At 39.5% G+C, this 21057-nt stretch overlaps 2 long non-coding RNA genes across 2 annotated transcripts in view; one reads left to right on the forward strand and one right to left on the reverse strand.

Moving 5' to 3' along the window:
• The window catches only part of LOC309394757, a 41263-nt gene extending 22682 nt beyond the window's left edge, over positions 1–18581 (reverse strand). The window contains exons 1-2 of the long non-coding RNA XR_014175785.1: positions 18504–18581; positions 11308–11406 (exon numbers count right to left, since the gene is read on the reverse strand). This is a non-coding gene — a long non-coding RNA (uncharacterized lncRNA). The remainder of the gene's footprint in view (positions 1–11307; positions 11407–18503) is intronic.
• A 429-nt stretch (positions 18582–19010) lies between these two features.
• Positions 19011–21057, forward strand: part of LOC309394739 — a 46595-nt gene continuing 44548 nt past the window's right edge. Inside the window, exon 1 of the long non-coding RNA XR_014175781.1 lies at positions 19011–19148. This is a non-coding gene — a long non-coding RNA (uncharacterized lncRNA). The remainder of the gene's footprint in view (positions 19149–21057) is intronic.

Raw genomic sequence — 21057 nt, forward strand, 5'->3', positions numbered from 1 at the left:
TGGCTATATTTTCAATGTGCTGGATCTTTCAAGAATTTAGTTTAGTGATAGGTGAAGGAACTGGGCTACACAATGCTAATATTAGATGAAAACAGAACTGACTGTATCCAAAAACATAGATCAATGCAAGAACAATTAGGTGGTATATTTGAGGGATCTATTCTAGGCTTAACACATTTACACATGATCTCAATGAGAAGTTTGAAAATATGATTGACACATTTACAGAAGGAGGGATTCCAATCACACTAGCAGAGGACAGTATCTAATGCTGACATGGATACAAAATTCATCAAGATGTATTTTAAATGAGAAAGATACGAAGTTCTACATTTGGTAAAGGAAAACTAAAGACATGAATATGGGAGTGGGGAAGGGGCAGCAAAGGATAACAACACATGGGAAACCAATTGGGACTCATGGAAGACCAGAAGCTGAAGCTGAGTAAAGAGTAAAGAGCTTCAAAAAAAGGAAATACAACACTAAAATACTTTGAGTAATATTTTGAGTAAGGTATCATGAAAGTCTTAACTTTGACCCCAAAAAATGCCTTGAGAACTTTAATGAAAAAAATATTTTTAAATCATTCAACTGCAAAGTTATGTAGTTAGGAGACAAAAAAATGCTTTGATTCAGAATGTAAAATATCCCACTTGGGGAAGGATGCATGAAAAATATCTTGGAAAAATAGTTGATTATAACATTAAATAGGAATTAGCAATGCAATAATGAAAGAAAATCATTGTTTTATTTTGTTCTGTTTTGAACAGAGCCCATGGGTAACTTAGGTTGGTAATAATTTGCTTTTCTCCCATTCTGGAGTTGGAAATAAAAAATATGTTAGTACAAAAGTACTGATCTTTACCACACATCAAACGCTGGGTGTTGATGTGTTACTGTGCGCACTATAACATGAGCAAGGTTCCAGGTGGAGATTGTCTGAATTCCAACCATATCTCTCTTCCCATCCAGCATAATCATTTTGCAAGAAATGAACTACCAATCACCTCCCTAATAAATTCTGTTTTGCATTTGGTTTGGTGTTATAGTTCAGGAGGGGCATAATATTCTAAACTGCCAATTCCCAGGCACCACTAAGAAACTTGATTAGGTCAGGATTCAGGAAGTGAAAGAGCTACCACTAGGAAAACGAAGCTGGGTTACCACTATGAATACATACATGTGGAATCTGCCTGGATGTTTAGAAGGAAGAGGAAATGTCATAGCTATTGGTAACACAAGATTTCTCATCAGGACATCTACCAAACCAGAAGGAAATAGCGATCTTTCCCACTTATGGAAGGAAGGTTAGTGAGATGATGATGACTGAGCTCATCAATTTCAATCTACCAGAACTCTTAGACAGCCTGCTGTTTTGGTTTTTTTCAGACTTTAAACAAAGGAGACACAATTTTCGTTACTTTTGTATAGAAAAGAAGTGAGCTGTTTGTTGGAGCTGTAATAATATTTCATTGAAATATTTATTCAAATACATGTAATTTGGGAGGTAGGGGGAAATCCCAGAATATTTTTACTGTAATTTATATTTCATTTAAGTTGAATTTGAATATTGTAATACTGTAATATGTTATGTTCTTTTTAATTATGTGTCTACATGGAAATTAAGAAAGTTATTTACAAATATAGACTGTATATCATCAGGTATAATCAAATATGGTCATGCTTTATTGGAACTCTGTAAAACTATACATGCATTCACTATCTTATACAGACATGTGCATGTATATACACAATATTTTTTTCCTTTTTTTTCTGTTCTTCACTTTAATTAAATGATTAAAACAAATTCAAAATGAACAGAAAAAACCTAAGGGAGTAAGGGATATATCCACCACTTGCACAACTCAAAAGTCTGAATAATTTGAGCACTTCAGACTTACAGTAGAAGAGTGTTTCCTATTTGTCACAATTAGGAGGGAAGGATAAGGCAGTGACGTGCGGTGAGGTTTATGGGTGGTGAGGCTGGTGACGTCATCAGGAAGGTGGGGAATAGGACCACGTGTGCTGGAGGCTGAGGCTGCCTCAGCCTCCAGCACACGTGTTCCCATTCCCGCCTTCCTGAGCGCGCTCCGCCGGCTCGCCCTCCGCAGTCCTCAACAGCAGCTGCTTTTCAGTGCTTTTCTGTGCGCCTGGCATTTAGGACATCCGGCTATCTACCTAAATGCCAGATGCACAGAAAAGCACTGAAAAGCACTTCGCCTCCAAGCCACTTCGTCTTGATGACGTTGTCGTAGTTGCTGGGCGCGGCCGGACGAAGGTAACCAGAGTGGCGCCGAGGTGTCTGGGCGGACGAAGAGCGAGCGAGTGAGTGATGGAGGATCAGGCAGCATGATCCTCGGTTGCTCATCCGCCGGACTGCCTCGGTGTCACTCTGGTTACCTCCGTCCATCTGCGCATGGCAGCTGTGGCGACATCATCAAGACAAAGTCCAGCGGAGGCAGAAATGTTGTCGGTGCTCCCAGACTTCGTCTTGATGACGAAGCCACGAAAGTGACTGGGGAGCGACGAGAACCTTCCTCCCTCTGCTGGACTTCCCGCGCTCCTCGCGACTGCAATATATGTCCAGAAGCAGCTTTTGTGGCTAATGGGGTTTGGGCTTCCAGCCTAACAGCCCCTGCCACTTCTGGACGTCTATTGCAGTCACAAGGAGCACGCAAAGTACAGCGGAGGCAGGAAGGTTATTGGTGCTTCCGAGAACCCTCCTGCCTCCACTGGTTGCCCAGCTGGCACCGCCCCGCGCGCGCTTCTCCACCTCCCTCCTCTTCCTCTTCACTCCCCAAAGGCTCTTCTCCTTATTGGAGCTTAGCGGGAGCCGTGTAAAAGGGATGGGAGGAAATATATATTATTATTATATATTATTATTTCATGATGAGAGGTGAGGCTCTGCCTCCCCTGCCTCCCCTGACCGCACGTCCCTGGGATAAGGTAGAGGGAGGAACCCTCTTCCTAAAGAGGGAGGGAGGGAGGGAGGAAGTAAGTCCTTATCTTCTGCATCAACAAGGAATAGAAGCACCTATTTGCAATGTTAACAGTACCAGGATGTTTGATTATTTCCATATCTTGCTGCTGCAAAGGCAACCTACTACTTTTCTCATAACTTAAAAAAAAAAAAGGAAACTGAATGGGTAAAAAATAAGACCAAAATATTTTCAAGGTAAATTTAGCATCCAGTAGTTAAATAGGTGAGTTTCTCAGTTATTCTTTCTGACATCTTCAGTTTCTGTTGCTATAGAAACCACAGCACCCAGCATTCAGGACAGTCTTGGGGTTTGTCATTGATTCCTATTTCGACGTCTTCTGACCAGGGATTCTAAGAATTATGCTGGATTATCGAAACAGCCACTTTTCAAACGTAATACTGTGGAAATTGGTTTTTTTCACATCTAACTTTTTACTTCTTATTGGGTCCTTATCTCTCATCTCAGGCAAGGTAGCCGTTGCTTCATCTCATTTGGTGGCCCATAGTCAGCTCATATGTAAATTGTTATATGACTATCAGAAATTGCATAGCATAAATACCAGGTCACTCAACAGATCAGTTGTTAATAATGTGATGGTTCACTCCCTATAGGGATCAGCTGAGTAAAGACCATTGAGATTGATTTCACAGGCCATATACTCCAACCAGTACCTGACCAATTAGATCAAGGTAGGGGAACTTGCTATTGATCTCATAGTTTTGAGCAGTTAAGGAGTCTAATGCAAGATGGGTAAGAATGATCAGAAAGAAATTCAAATAACCAAGGATTTTGAGGGCAGCGGGAACTGGGAAGAAACAAAAAGTTAAGAAAATTAACCATATCAGAATATGTTAATCCTAACGTCGACATCAAGTCTGCTGCTTATAACATATTTGTATATACTGGAGACTTTAATTTATTATCTTCACTTATCACAACGCTAAGAGTCTTTGAAGCTCCTGTGTCTGGAACAAGAATGTTCTTAACAGTCGGAATATGTGTTAGAAGGAAAACAATTTGGTATGAAATACAAACATGTTTTGTAGAAATTACTGAGTAATTCTTAATGAAGATGGAAATAATGCAATTTCTTTCAGAAGATGAAGAAAGGTTTGATATTAAGTAGTGTTTTTACAAAATCAAACACAGATTTCTATTTAAAAATAAATAAATGTCCTAAAAACTAAATATATGACAATATGACACACCTTTTTAGGAACTTAAAAATAATTTTAATAAAAATAGAAAATAAAGAAAAGGTTCACCTAAAATACGCAACAATGACAATAATATCCAATATCTGGTGCAATCAAAACATGAAATGACATAAAATATACACTATATATTCTAGTGTAACTCCCAACAGTTTACAAATTAAAATTTAAAATGAGGTTGTAAAATATATTCCCTTGATAAAAATGCTAACAAAAGCTGACACTCAGCCTAAATCTAATGTTGACACAAACACCCTAGAGTCTTATGTTGGTTTACACCTTCCCAAAAGCCCACAGAGTGGATGCTACCCAAGCCACTTACTAAGTGGGACACATGTTGATCATTATAACTTTCCCAGTTTCCCTTGGCATCTCAGTGACTCAGTGACTTTTTCATGGTACCCCAGCATCCAAATGGAATCACAGTCAACTGTAACATTTCCCTTTATTAAATACTAAAGTATTAGGTGGTACTCCTAAGAGTTTAGTGTGGGGTGCCAGAACACCAAAGCACAGTTTTGTAAATTAAAAGCAACTCTTGGAATTGCATTCAGAAACCTATCCAAAATCAAAATGCTGCAATTTCATTCAGAGTCAGAATAGGAGGTGACTGACAACAAGGCATTTTTGGATAGCATTCCAACCTTGCAAGAGTTCAATTTCAGCTTCTTTCGTTTCATTCAGCACCCCTTTTAAATCCTTAAACATGAAGTCAAATTCTCCAATGCATGTCAGGTATATCTGTGTAATTACCGTATTTTTCGGAGTGTAAAATGCACCGGAGTATAAGACGCAGCAAGGTTTTGAAGAGGAATTTAAAAAAAAAAGTTTTTGCACTCTGCAAAACTCCCCAAAACGGCCCGTTTTTCGCGAAAACGGGCCCATCCCCCCCAAATGCATGAGTAGCCTTTAGGGAGCTTGCAGAGTGCTCCTGGGGGGATGCCAAAAACGAGCAAAAAACGGCCCATTTTTCACAAAAATGGGCCCGTTTTTCATTTTTAAAAGGGCATGGATAGCCTTTACGAAGTTTATACAGTGCTCCTGGGGGCTGAGGGGGGGGTTAAATTGAGCAAAAAGTAGGGCACTTTTTTGCTCATTTCTGCCCTCCCCAGCCCCCAGGAGCTCTCTAAAAGTTTCCCAGAGGCTCTGCATGGCCATTTTGGTGAAGGGGCGGGGCTTTGGGAGGCAAAAAAGGCAGTATTCAGTGTATAAGACACACCCAAATTTTCAGCCTCTTTTTTGAGGGAAAAATGTACATCTTATACTCCGAAAAATACGGTATATCAACAGCATATTGTTAATATTTCATCCTAAATTAATTAATGATTTCTGCTAATAGTTTCATATAAATATTGAACAGCCAAGGACAGACAAAATCCCACTTTGTCCCATCACTCACTAAATCTGCCACAGGAAAGAAATGGAAGCACTGCAAAATAGTCTGTAAGTCTAGATCCATAATAAAGAATGTAATTTGAACATATGACTCAATTCTTTTTCATGTGGAAACATAATTTTTAATTCATTTGAATGAAAAATCTTTCTGTTTTTCCAGACATCAATATGACCAACTTGTACAAAGATTGGTAATGTTTGCAGTGATAGGAAATATTTCCCACTTCTTCCTGCTATACTTTTATGTTGTCCTTAAGGTCTACTAATAGTTGATTTTGTTATTTTCTAAGGCACTATCTTACGGTTATCAAATTTGAGACTCAGCTTTACACCTCTTCTAGAAAACAATTACATTAAGAACTGAATTAAGAACAGAACAGGTTAAGATTGTGACATGGCAGTCAGATATGGCATAAGCTACAGTAATATAATTTAGTTTCTTATTAATACTTTATACTGCTAAAAGAATACCAATGGTAGTTATGGAGCAGAGTATGAAGCAATAAGGACTTGAGTTAGTCCCCTATAACTTTTCATATTTTGCTAAAATTATTATTATTATTATTTATTAGCACTTATAGACCGCCCCCTCTCCCGAAAGGGACTCGGGGCGGTGTACAGTCCGTATCGAAATACAACAAATTAAAACATAATAAATAAATACATAAATACGTATATGAGAGGAGGATAAAAATATGCCAAACTGTACAGCTAAATAAATAAATCAGAATATACAAAATTTAAAATCCCAATATCATATAAGATTAAATTTAAAAGAGACTATCCCTCTAAAAACCAGTAAAAATGTGTATGCCAGGAGGTAGACGTTATAAATTATGCCAGACCAGCCAGTCGGAACAGGTGTGTCTTCAATTTCTGTCGGAAGGAGCGGAGGTCAGTAGTGGTTCTAATGTCGGGGGGGAGGTCATTCCAGAGGGTTGGGCCCATCACAGAGAAGGCCCTACTCCTCGGTGTCGCCCGTTGGCATTGCCTCGTGGACGGCACCAGGAGAAGGCCCTCCCTGTGAGAGCGAATTGGCCGCAGGGATGTGTGTGGGAGGATGCGATCCTGCAGGTAACTAGGCCCTATGCCATGGAGCGCTTTAAAGATGGTAATCAGAACCTTGAAACGCACCCGAAAGACTACAGGCAGCCAGTGCAGATCGCGCAGGAGAGGTGTTACATGGGAGTACCTAGTACTCCCCATGACTACCCGCGCGGCTGCGTTCTGGACTAGCTGCAGTCTTCGGGCGCGTCCCAAGGGAAGCCCCATGTAGAGAGCGTTACAGTAGTCCAGGCGAGACGTCACCAGTGCATGAGTGACTGTGCGTAGGGCATCCCGGTCCAGAAGGGGGCGCAATTGGCGCACCAGGCGAACCTGGTGGAACGCCCCCCCTTGCCACGGCTGCCACATGATCATCCATTGACAGCCGGGCATCTAGGAGGACGCCCAAATTGCGCGCCCGTTCCACAGGGGGCAATTGTTCGCCCCCTATGGCCAGTGATGGAATCAGCTGGCTGAACCGAGGTGCGGGTAGCCACAGCCACTCAGTCTTGGAGGGGTTGAGTTTGAGTCTGTTGTCCCCCATCCAGACCCCGACGGCTTCCAAACACCGGGACATCACTTCGACAGCCTCGTTGGGGTGGCTTGGGGTTGAGATGTACAACTGAGTATCATCAGCGTACAGATAGTACTCAACCCCAAAACCACGGATGATCTCACCCAGCGGCTTCACATATGCGTTGAACAAAAGGGGCGAGAGGACCGACCCCTGCGGCACCCCACAAGAGAGTGGCCTCGGGGTTGATCTCTGCCCCCCAGTCAACACACATTGCATCCAGCCGGAGAGGTAGGAGCCGAACCACCGTAAAACGGTGCCTCCGACTCCCATCCCCTCCAGCCGGCGCAATAGGATACCATGGTCGATGGTATCAAAAGCCGCTGAGAGGTCTAATAGGACCAGGATAGAGGAACAACCTCTATCTCTGGCCCTCCAGAGATCATCAACCAACGAGACCAAGGCTGTCTCTGTGCTGTGCCCGGGTTGGAAGCCGGACTGGCGTGGGTCTAGATATACGGATTCATAGAGGCGACGTGGAAATTGCTGCGCCACCACATTCTCAACAACCTTCGCTAAAAAGGGGAGGTTGGAGACTGGACGGTAATTAGCTAGCTCCGTTGGGTCAAGTGAAGGCCTCTTGAGTAGGGGCCTCACCACCGCCTCTTTCAAGGCAGTCGGTAAGGAACCCTCACTCAATGAGGCGTTCACCAGGCCCAGAAGCCAGCCTCGCGTCACCTCCCAGGATGCCAGTACCAACCAGGAGGGACACGGGTCCATTGAACATGTGGTGGGTCGCAGCCGTCCACGCAACCCGTCTAAATCCTCGGGGGCAACAGAGTCAAACTCCTCCCAGAGTGGACTCACAAGACTCACTGTTGACAGCTCGTCCGGTCCACTGGGGGGGGGGCATCCGCTCCGGATCTGAGCGACTTTGTCCTGCAGATATTCCCCAAACTCCTCTGCTCTTCCCTGCAAGCGTGCCCCCCGCGTCTCCTGCGACAGGAGAGAGCGGGTCACCCTAAACAGGGCGGCAGGGCGGTTATCCGCAGACGCAATGAGAGCGGCACAATGTCTACGTTTGGCCGCTCTCAATGCCACAAGGTAGGTCCGTAAATAGGCTCTTACCTGTGTTCGGTCAGACTCGGAGGGTGAGGACCTCCACCTGCTCTCTAGACGTCTCCTATGGCACTTCATCACCCTTAGCTCCTCGGTGTACCAGGGAGCCCGGGTGGGTCGCTGCCGTAGGAGAGGTCGCAGAGGCACAACCCGGTCCAAGGCCCCCGCCGTCGCCCTATTCCAGGCGTCGACTAGGTCCTCCGACCGAGCGCGGGTCAGGGCTACAGGTAATGGCCCAAGCTCCGTCTGGAACCTATCCGGTTCCATCAAGTGCTTGGGGCGGTACCAGCTTGAGCAAACTGGCTCCACCTCCTCGCGGTGGAGGGTAGCGCCAGGGAAGTCCAGCCGGAGACATGAGTGATCTGACCATGACAGGGGCGTAATATCTAAATCCCCTATTCCCAGATCACTCGTCCACTGCTCAGATATAAAGACAAGGTCCAGTGTGTGGCCGCCTTCGTGTGTGGGGCCCTGAATTAGTTGGGTCAGGCCCATGGCTGTCATGGAAGCCATGAACTCCCGAGCCACCTCAGACGCTGCTCCCGTCGACGGCAGGTTGAAATCCCCCATAACCAAAAGTTTGGGTATCTCAACCGCCATCTCTGAGACCAGCTCAAGGAGCTTGGGCAGGGCTGCTGACGTATAGCGAGGAGCCAAGTATACAATCAGCAGACCCCACTGCCTCCCTGGGCCCCATTTCATACCCAGCGACTCACACCCGGGTATCTGAGGAACAGTGAACTCCCTCGGCTCTAGACAATCCCGTATAACTACCGCCACCCCACCACCCTTACCCAGGGCCCGAGGCTGATGGAATGCACTGAAACCCGGTGGGCACATTTCCACGAGGGGTAAGCCACCTTCGTGACCCAACCAGGTCTCCGTTATCCCTGCAAGGTCCAGCTCCCCCTCTGAGATCAACTCATTAATGAGGGGGGCCTTGTTGGTCACGGACCTTGCATTGCAGAGCATCAGCCTCAGGCCCTGGCTCTGTAGTTCCTGACCACCTAGGCTGCGGGGGTTGGTACAAACGACCAGGCGTAGCCAGCAGCCACGGTCTCCCAACCGACCTTGCGATCTTTTCTTGTCCTCGCATCCCCCCCTCTCCGCGACCGTTGTAATAAAACAACCCTCTGCTGGAATAACTTGTTCCCTCTCACCCCTCACCCCGCTCACTTCCTTCGTGGACTCACCTGTTCGTCTGGCGCTGAGTTCTTCTTTCTTCTGCCATCACTTAACTGTTGATCTCCCAGTGTTTAAGGAATATGATCGTCTGCATAATTAGCTTCCCTAAAGCTAATGTGTAACTTATGTTTGGGTCAAATGGTACCCTCACCACCATTATCAACTTCCACACAAGTATTCAATCCTAATCAGCTGTCAAAATGCCTATAATTGAATTTTCAACATTCATATAAGTACTAATTGTATGAATACTACATCAAGTTTGCCTCTAAACAATCAAATAATATAAAGTTTAGAGGTTACCTGAGAGATCATCTATATCAGGGGTGTCAAACTCACACCGGATGCATCACACACTGGCCACGCCCCACTCCCATTTTAGCGAAGGGGAAAAAAGTTGTGATACGTCACAGGCTGTGTCATGAATTTGACACCCCCGATCCCTGTGGTGCTAGTGCAAAAATCCACTATTGCGGCATCCTTAAAAGTTGGCCATGCATACTCTGTTTAAATACTTCAAATAAATGAGAATCCACAACTTCACAGAGTAATTTGTTCCATTGTTAAATAAGTATTGCTGTTAGGAATTTGGCCAATCAAAATGTCTTCATCGTTTAAACCCACTGTTACTTATCCTACTATCTGGAGCAACTCTGAATTTCTCCATTACAACTTTGCAGACCTAGCATATATACTGCACTTTTTTCCTGCTAAGCCTATCCGACATCTTAAATAGTCCCTTATGTTTTTTTTTTCTTTTGAGGTCCTTTATCATCTTGTCTATTTTTCTCTGCATATGTTGTCAGTATCTTTCCTAAAACACGGCCAGAACTGATCACAGTATTATAGGTGTGCTACAACAGCACAAAACAGAGAGTAATTAATTTGTTTTGATCTTGACACTGCATTTTTATATATTTTAACATGATTCTTGCTCAAAAAAGTATCAAATTCTCTATTTTCAAACAAAATAAAATACATTGTTTTCTGAGAAACAACATTTTAGTATTACTGGTCTTATAGGTAATACATTCAGAAATAAGAAACAAACTAAGTCATCCATCCCTATTTACCCTGTGATGTTCATTTACATATTAATATTTCAGTCTACATCTTTGAGTGCATGATAGGAAACTGGATTATAGAATGGAACAGGTATGTGTTCTTCCCTCCTCTTCTCTGGAACAGCCACTACAGTTATTATGACGATGCCCTCAAAACTACGGATCTATGACAACTCGCTAAAGGCCAACTCAATGTGGCCAACTTGCCGCGGCCAACTCGCCACGTGGTGAGTTGGCCGCAGTGGGTTGACTGTGGCAAGTTGGTTACGGTGAATTGTCCCATTCCACAAAACTACTGGGAAACAAGAGCCTGGCATCATATTAGGAATCTTCTTGCAAAAGAAGCATTAACCCTGAGGAGAGATTTACATTTGATTTGACCCAAATATATTATTAGAACAGATCTGAACTCCCTTGCTCATACAATTAATATTTTATTAGAACAATTACAGAAGTAATCAAATGACATAAGGGTATATGGAAGACAAGCTAGAAGAGCTAGTTTGGAATAGTAGTTAAGATACTGGCCTAGAAACCAGGAGATTGAGAGTTCTAGTTCTGCCTTAGGCGTGAAAGTCGGCTGGTTGATCTTGGGCCTGTTACTCTCTCAGCCTAACCCACCTCACAGGATTGTTGTTGTAGGGAAAATAGGAGGAGGGAAAATAGGTATGTAGACTGCCTTGACTAATTTATAAAAATAAAAAAGTAGGATAAAAATAAACATTGACAGACCTAATAAAAACTTACATATAACTTTCACAACTCTGAAGAAGATTATAGAGAAAACATACCAGAATATTCAATCTTGTTCTTTATAGTCTAATCTCAGTCCAGGATTCTCATTCATATAATATTTTACTGTACGTTGATTTGGAAGAAGTCCTTTCAAACTGCAAAAAAAAAAAGATTCTTAACTGATTAAAATAAGGATAGGTTTTCATAGTATATAATAATTTATGGGATCAAGGCCTAATAATTTGAAAGAAGGACTTTGTCTATTCTGTTCATGACTTTCTTGTATTAATAAGTATCTTCTAAAGACAAAATGGGTTTGTATTCTGTTGAACATACTTACAATATTCTGCTTAACCAAGGATACAGAGGTGGGTTGCTAATTTCTTTATTACTGGTTCGGGCACGTTCCCCTGCGTGCTCGTGATGCTTCTGCGTATGCACAAGAAGCGTCTGGACGGATGGGCGGAGCCTCCCGCCACCGCTACTACCAGTTCGGCCGATCTGGGCTGAACTGGCAGCAACCCACCACTGGAAGGACCTGATTATAATATATAGTTTCTTATTGTGTAGATTGAATACTTAACTGTAAGTATATTCAATCAGTATATTTATAGTTCTTCTTCATAATGTTATTTTATTTAAAAGATATTTACAGTTGCCCACCTTGTGACACACAAGTCTAGTAGAACAATACACATAGTCCTCAACTTACAACAATTGAGTCCAAAGTTTCTGTTGATAAGCAAGATATTTGTTAAGTGAGTTTTGTCCCATTCTTGCCACAATTGTTAAGTGAATCACTGCAGTTATTAAGTTAGTTGTGTGAATCTGGCTTCCCCACTGACTTTGCTTGTCAGGAGGTTACGAAAAGTGATCACATGACTCTGGGACACAACAACCATCATAAATATAAGTCACTTGCCAAGTGTGTAAATTTTGATCATATGTTCATGGTGATACTGCAATGGTTGTAAGTGTGTAAAATGGTCATATGTCACTTTACCCCCCAAAAGAAACCCCAGATGCCCAATCCATAACTATACCAACTGATCTTTATAATTCAACCTGGCTCCAATCTTATTCTTCTAGTGAATGGAAAGAAACCCATCCTATCAATACAGATGGACAGGGTGAAAGGCAGGAGACAACACATAGATTGGTTGGTTGGTTCTTCAATTATGCTCAACACCAAAACATCAGCTTGCTAACAAATGTTTGCTACTCTTCCTGACTCGATCACTATGTTTACACAACACATTTAATCTTGGTTATTATCATTTTCTGCATTTACACTTGACTGAAACGTAAATTAACAAATGGCTTAGGTTCACATGAGGCTGGGCAACAAAAACAACGAAGATCTAAAAAGAACCTTAATCAAATTTCAAATCAAATCAAATCTTCATTACGCCCAGCATAACCTAATTTATGTATATTTCGATAAAATGGGAGAAGAAAAAACACAAAAATTACTCGAAGAAAAAATAAATCATCTTGCTAAAACCTTAATTGTACAATTATAAAAAGGTAATATAACATGGTAGATTCAAAATTGTAACTACTAACAGTGGACAATGAATATTAAACAGAATTTTAAAATGTACATTGTGTATAAAGAAGAAATATTAGTAATATTTGATTTGGAACAAATAATTAATTTTGGGGACTAGGGAAAAAATATAAATTCATAAAAACTTCAAAAAGCACAACTTCAGTTCAAATCATTCTTCAAAATAAGAAAACATTATCTACTGTCAGCTAACAATATTCTGTATTTCAATTTAATAGGCTTCAAAGGATATGTGCAGAAGTTCAGTGCTTTGATCTTCATGAAGAATTGATAATATTTCCCAGGATTTCCCTTCTATATCTTGTTTTAATGAAACTCATTGGGTATCTGGTAGTCAGAGGAATAGTCTAAATTGAAACATTAATAACAATATGCCAAAGGGCAATACAAGACCATTACATTCTACGAGTTTGCTCATCACTGCCAATATTTCTGTACAGTGCAATTTAAATATACAGTAAAGTATGCAAAAGGAATTCATAGGCTGGGGATGTTTGTGGCCAGGAGGAAGAAAGTAAGAATTGCAAACTGAAAACAACTTGCAGGAATGATTTTAGAAAAGCACAAAATGGGACATCCAGTTAAGGCCTAGGCTTTTATTTATGGATGGGGCAGAGGGGAACAAATCAATAGAAGGATTTAGAGGAAATCTGTCTTTGGTAGTTATGAGGCAATAATTCTCTTTATTCTCTAAATAACTTGCAATAACACTGCATTAGACATAACACAACACTCATTTGCATTAATGGATGATAATTCCAAACCCCTAAGATCTGTAATGCGATGATACAACAAGATAATTACTTTTATATAAAAATGATGGGGAAAAAACTATTCTGATTTTTCTTTATCTTTTTTATATAAAAGTAATTATCTTACTTTTACTTAAACTATTTACTTACTTAAAGCATTCTGTCTTTTCTTGCCGGTGTTCTAGCCTGTATCTTTTTTTAAATGGAGCTACTCATTCCCAAAGAAATGGGCAAAAATATAGTAGAAGTAGGAACAGGAACAGGCAGAAATGTACTTCTCAGGCTTCTCAAGTCAGAATAATTTAATATTTAATGGGCATTACCATGCTCCATATTTTAACTTGGCAGCCAATTGCAACAAAATGTTTTTGCACAATTAGAATACAAAGTCAGAACACATAATCAGGGGAAATACAGAACTAGGAAGTTAAAAATAAATAAATAAATTGAATGCCTCAATCAAATTATATAATTTGTGCCAATACAAAAGGAGCCAGAATGGCTTCACTGAGGATAAAGAGAGATTATTATTAACATGCTTGGGAGAACCTGAAATTTAAAAATGCTCTCTGAAAACAAACTGAAAGTAATAGCTGGGGAAGAAAAGAAGGGTGGGAAAAAAACAGAAAAATCAAAACAATGGGAAAGAGGACTGGCCCTGCTTAAAATGAATGTCTGATTGGAAGTGTGAACAAAAACACTTCTGTTAAGAAAGTGAATAAATACAGCATTTCTGTTGTATCTTCTTTGGCTGTGTATGAGAGAGAGAATGAGGGAGGAAAGCATTTTGAACATCATTAAGTTACAAGGATGTTTACATATAAATCTGACTAGAAATTTGAGATGTAGTATTTATAACATTTCTAAAGCACAGACGTGGGAGGCTGGCAGTGTTGTATTAAACAAATTTACAAGATACAATGTTTAATATGGGTTTCATTTAATGAAGGAGCTTTAACACACTCCTACTCAATTGACACTCCACATGTTTCACAAATACACATATGCCTAACAATATTATACTTCAGAAGCAGAAGGCAGTACAAGCCTACAAAGATGAAAAGATAATGGAAAATGAAAGACTTAGTTCACAAATTACAGGAAGTCAAAACATAAGAATAATTAGTTGTAAAAACATTTGTATTGCAATTGATGAAGCCCAATATAAAGGTGACAGCTGAAATGCTTCAACAGTACCTTCTGTTAGTTAATCAATAATGCTGCATCTGGCACCAGTTAATAGACAGTGTAATTCTATCACTTAATATTTTTAAGTAAACATACAAAAAATGAAAATGTACATACATCATCAAGAAGAGTGACAATATTTTTTTTTTTAAAACAGCATTATGTGCTTCAATTAATTATGAAGTATTTCCTTTTGGTTTCTGATACCAGGAAATAATTGCCTATTATCTGGCCACTGATTTACGCAAGTAGAAATAAATGATCCAGTTGGAATTTGTTTAGTTATCTTTTTTTCAAGTTGTTTCTCTTTCTTCATCATCCCCTTCTGATTTTTTGATAATGTAATGGAAATCTATATACCATCTTACACATTTTTCTTCTAAAATACATACGTTTATCAATGCAGCTTTGTAAGCAATTTCCCTAATGCAGGATATGTGTGCCTGTGCTTTTTTATGCATAACCGTCTTTAGTACATACATTTTGTACATACATTTTCATTTGCAAGTTGATACATTTATACATTTATAAAGTTGTTTAACCTCATGCATTGGCTTCACAAGAACAAATCAAATTTGTGCTACTTTACATATTGAGAAATGATTGTGATGTGGAGTTTCTTGGATAACCCGCAATGCTTCATTTTGACAATCTTTCAAACAAAAATACTATTAAACTCTTATTTTAAATATATTTCACTGTAAATATATTTGAAGGTAACCCTTTGCCAACTAAGTGTCATTAATACATGACAGAACCGTGTGCTTTCTTCAGTAAGTTTGTAATTTAGTTATAATCAGACTTTGAACAAAGTGCAATTTTGCACTTCTCTTTAGCCTTTCTTTCTTTCTTTTGCTGGAGGGACTTTTTCTTTGTTTTGATTAGACTAAATCCCTTGACTTCAAGCTTCATATATCATAATTCTACCTATATAATCCTTAACAATCCCCTTACATACTCAAATTCATCTAAAACTGAATAATGTTCCAAAAGACCCAACTTCTAAAGTCTGTTAATCTGAAAACTAATGCATGCCATTTATTAACTAAATTTGCCTCTTTCTATATTGAACATTTTGACTACTGACTTTCTTAAAGAGCATCACCTTTATTATCTCAAATCTCAGACACCTTCAATTATATTTTCAATATTACATAATGTACAACAGAATTAAGGATCACATCAGTTACAAATGCTTTAAGCAAAACTTTCTTTAAATGACAAAACATTATTCAATAGGGCACCCCTTATTACAATATTAAAAGACTACTTTGGGTCTCCCAATTGATGCCTAATTGGGAGACAGCAATCATTTTTGAAAGCCATTAGCTAATGCCTTGTCGCTAGACATAGAGTGGACCCCTAAAATCATTGGGATTACTCATGCACTTCTTCCTGCATGTTAAAGAAATATATTCTTTAAAAATATTAGTTTGTGTGCGTGCTAATTAAATCAAAAATTTTACTGGTAACGCATTCGGCATCACACTGCATCTACAGTTGCAATTTTAGCTAATAGTTTTAAGGAAAAAAAGTTAACCGTTAATGTGTTTTTCAGGCATCTGAAACTCCCAAATAATTTTCTCTGCTAGCCTGAGATCATTATTACATTAGCCTGGCATACAAAACCCAAACAACAAGTCAAACCAGCAATTTTCATCCAACAGAGGGGGGAAAGAAGCCCTGCTGTATTTCTTCAATAAGCAGTTTGTACTGGGTGTGAAAAACATCTAAAAAACCTAAATCTTTCTGAAAGATTTTCTAATATGCAAGGGACATTAAATAAAGATGAACATACTTTGTAACAACAAAATTTGATGCTATTCAATGAACTAGTATAAAACTAGGGAGCCTCTATCAGAAGAATACTTCTATTTACATATCTTTTGTACAGTCAGTGATAATAAAATAGCAGTGGGGGATAGTATGGAATACATATACAAAATTGACCCAATATACATCTGGCTGGAGAATGGAATACTAGGCATTCATTTCAGTTTACATGCTGTCTCATCATCAGATATCAGAAATGAAACACCGATGAAAGAGAAAGTGAATGCCAATTTCCTTCTTCTGGAGCCAAGTTTTCAGTGGCTCTTTAAAATAATAGATAGTTGTTTGCTGAGAGTGGCTTGTTCCATACCATTAACTCAGAACAAAACGTATTTTGAGTAGGACAGCAATGTTTACTTCTAATAAATGATTAATACATGCCACATTTATCACTTGGAAACAAAGACATTTAGTCACAATTTTAAAGATAAATCATGGTACATGGAATTAATGTAAAAAAGGATTGCCTTAATACCTAAAATGGCAGAGAGGTCAGTCTAGCCATAGCAACCAAGAATAGTCTTTTAAACATTTAGAAAGACTTAAGCAACCACTAGAAAGAGCTGAAATCTCTCTTTAATCTTCTGGAGTGTGAAAATCAAAATTAAAAAGATTAGATCATCCTATGCCCATTACAATAGGTCCAAAAGGGAAAAACTATTTTCTTGTTCTTGCATCACATTGAATAAATAACATGCATTCCAGCTGAAATGAATATGTTTCAAAGCAAACCAAATCTCAATGTTATTTTTCCATGAAGCATAATTACATAATTATAAAATGAAACTTAGAAATGGGTGATTTAATATAATGCAGCTCTCTCACAGATCATAATACACACTGCTCCTTTGCTCTATTTTACAACCAATAAAATATAATAACTAGTTCTATATCAGAGATAGTCTTTTGCTGAACCAGTTAGGACTTTTAAAAGGATTATTTGCTGCAGCTAGTCCTAGCTGTTTCTTTAACTAACAAATACCAGTAATAATTTGTGGCTTCTTTTTCATCATTATAAATAACAAAAAGTACATATTAGACTTTTTAAGCTGTTTCCCTGCTGTTGTGTTTCATTGTATAATTCAATTTATTTTGCTAACATTCTTGGTCATCTTTTTAAGATATAAGTTTACATTTATGGTTCAAACTGCATTTTCCTCAATTGTTATGAATTTCTCTGAATTACATATTTAGGAAGTCGCTTAACAATAATCTACTACACACCTATGATGTAGGGAGGATCCCCGTATTATTTATTCATGCAGTTCACAAAAAAACCTGCCTACTTATGTTATGCTCTGCAATGTGTTTTGTTAACATTGCATTGTGCTAATAATTTAGATACGTGACATTTTTCTAACGGAAAAACATACTTCCAATTAATATAAAGTACTCCGAAAACAACATATTAAAGTTTGAACTTTACACCTGCGCGAAAAATATCCCTGAGATCATGAGGTCGTCTGCTTCGTGTATATTATGTTATTTGAACTCGGCAGGGAAGTTCATTATTTTTTTAAAAGTCTGACCTCAAGACAGGCAAGGGTGTTAAAAAAAAAAGTAAAATAAATGGGACGGATCGCCAGGGCAAAGGGACATTTTTCACTCCCAACTCTAATGAACAAGTAAGCACTCTATTCCAAGGACCATACTCTCCCTTCTGCAAAAAAGAAAAGGGGAAAAAAGAAAAGAAAAGAACCTATTCTGGCTGCCGAATGTTAAAAGCCACTCGAATTCGAAGAGTTCTCATCTCCGAAAAAGCGGGGCAAGTCCGTTTCTGCACAGGCAATGTATGCCTACGATCCGGGCTTTGCAAAGAGCTTTCACCCTGAAAATAAGGTAAGCCTAGGATAAAACCCTACTCTTCAAGGACTCGAAAAGTGTGGAGGAAATAAAGACTCTCCCTTACCCCAACTTGAAAGCCGAACGAAGCTCCTTCGTTGTTGTCATCTCCCGGGGCCCCCTCTTCACACCATGGCGACGGGTGCTGCACTGGGCTCGGTTGTAGCGGTGACACTTAAGCTGCCTGCTCAGACCAGCGGGGGGGGGGGGGGGCGGGCGGAGGCGTGAGCGCGCGCGCGCCCGCCTGGAAGGGGCGAGAAGCGGCATGTGCTTCTTCTGCAGCGACAGTGTCTGACTGAAGTAGTAAAGGGGAAAGGCAGCCCGCCGAGTTCTACCCCGGGAATCTCACGTTCAGGCCAAGTCAAGGCTGGCTAGAAATGATTAAAGCTCAGTCGGGCCCCTCCTCATGCAAGAGCCGGGATTCTTTCTCGCCTTCCTCCCTTCCCCTCCGCGGGAAAGTGGAGCTCTCATTATGCATTCTCCCGGAGGAAGCATAATAGGCAAAGCTTTCCCCAGATTGCTTGGTCCCTGCCCAGCGGTCCATGCCGAATACAGGTACCTATTGTTCCCCGGACTGAGCTGCAGCCAGCCGCCCAATCTCTGGCAGAGCTCAACGACCACTGAGCTCAACGACCACTGAGTTTATTTATTTTAACCCTCCATAATCCTCCGCAGCTCCCTATGGATTAAATGGGCAATGTATGGTATATGGGTAGGTATTTTTTTCCTTCACGTGAAAACCAAGGAATCGTATTTCTCTGTGTTCGCACATGCACGTGTACTCTTAAATACCGCACACAATTGCAGAACGAAAAAAATATTATGTTTAGGAAACTAGGCGGTACTTTGAGAGGAACTGAGTTATACCTTCCGTGAAAAATGTCTAAATAGTTTATGCTACTTGTAGCCCGATGTATATTGGCTGACCTTAAGCCTGCAAACTTCTTTCCTATTGCTGATTTCAGTCTTGTTATATTTTGAATGATACATGTATGCAAGTAAGAATTTTTCACCAATAATAACTGTCACTATTCATTACAGTATGATCTGTATCCATTGTATTTCTAAATGGATATTTCATGGAGAAAATTTTTATTCCTCAACAGATTGAATCCACTATGACTTATTTAGGAATGGTGCCCCTCAATTTTGGATTTCATAAGCTACAAGTAGTTCTCCTTCCAAATAAAAGTAAAAGAATCAATAGCAAAGACAATATGAGAGGAACCTAAGAAGATGTACACTTTTTAAAATTCACAGGACTTAAAGTCCTAGCACTGCACATTCAAAATCTGCAAAGAAACGTTCAGAACAAATTGGTGTTCTGTTGTATATATTCACTTTTGTTTTAACATATCCTTTTAAAAGGCAATGGAATTTGAGTATGACTTTGAGAGTATGACTTGAGCAGTGCTTTTTTCTTACATGGAAAAGATCACAATGGATTGTTGTTATTAAAAGGAAGTCATATGTGCTCTTTCCTAAGAGAACTGCTATAATATACTGTTCTATAATATATCTTCAGCTTTAAAAGATAAAATGTTCCACGGTAAGGATGAACAATGTAATTCAAAACAATGAATCTTGGCCAAGCCATTTTAATGCAGATTTTTACAGAAAGGAACAATAGATATTTTAAGAAAATGATGCCGAAGTCTATAAATGTCCTATGCATATGTAATATTTTATGATAAAATTAAAAAGTATAAAAGATATTCTAAAATAAACATACTCAGACTTATTATAGCTGAAAAAATCAATTACATAGATATCCTGTTGCTTCTTCAAGCAGCTCAAACTAGCAGGGTCAGCCTGTTAAAAAAATTGTTTCATAATTTCTCAAATCAGTTTTTCTCAAATGTATCCATTTGTCACACATTAACCCAAACTTGTTTTAATAGTGTTATCCAATAGCACTATGCAAATGTTGTTTTGCAAAGAATAAAATAGCACTGAGATGAATGATGAATGATGAATGAAGATATAGCTTTATAACACCACAATGTCTCAAGTCTATCCGTTCCAAGTAGTGTGCAATGTCATCTCTTAATATTCCTAAAATACTAAAATTCCAATCCAGACTACTAGAAGAGAGTAGAATATTTCTCAACTTTCTTGCCTAGACAAGTTATCACTTTTCCTTAATATAAGTCGTTCTACAGCTTAAACATATTTCACCGTCTCATAAAGCTTTCATATAGTGCATCCAGTGATGTAAACAAAATCACTTCCTCTATTTGCCATACCATAAATCAGAAGCTAATCCCAGATTAGTCATTTAAACACATTCTGAACACAAGTACTGTAGCAATGTGAACTGTAAAGAGAACTGAAAACATTCATGTCAAGAAGACAAGCATCATTATTTTCATATTGATGAATACTTATATCTCACTGTATTTTTTTTAAGATTGGACAAGACTTAGTGCTTTGGCTCCTTCCGGCAAAAACTGAAGACTCACCTGTTCCGATTAGCAGGCCTGGCATAATTCAACTGTCCCTCCTGGCAAATATATTGTATCTGGTTATTTTAGGGGTTTTTTAATTTACTGTATCTGTTTTTAGGGGTTTAAACTTATATTATATTTGCTTTGTACAGTTCTTTTAACTACATTTTAACC

This window comes from Natrix helvetica (assembly GCF_964273705.1).
Source record: "Natrix helvetica genome assembly, chromosome: 6".
NCBI lineage: Eukaryota > Metazoa > Chordata > Lepidosauria > Squamata > Natricidae > Natrix > Natrix helvetica.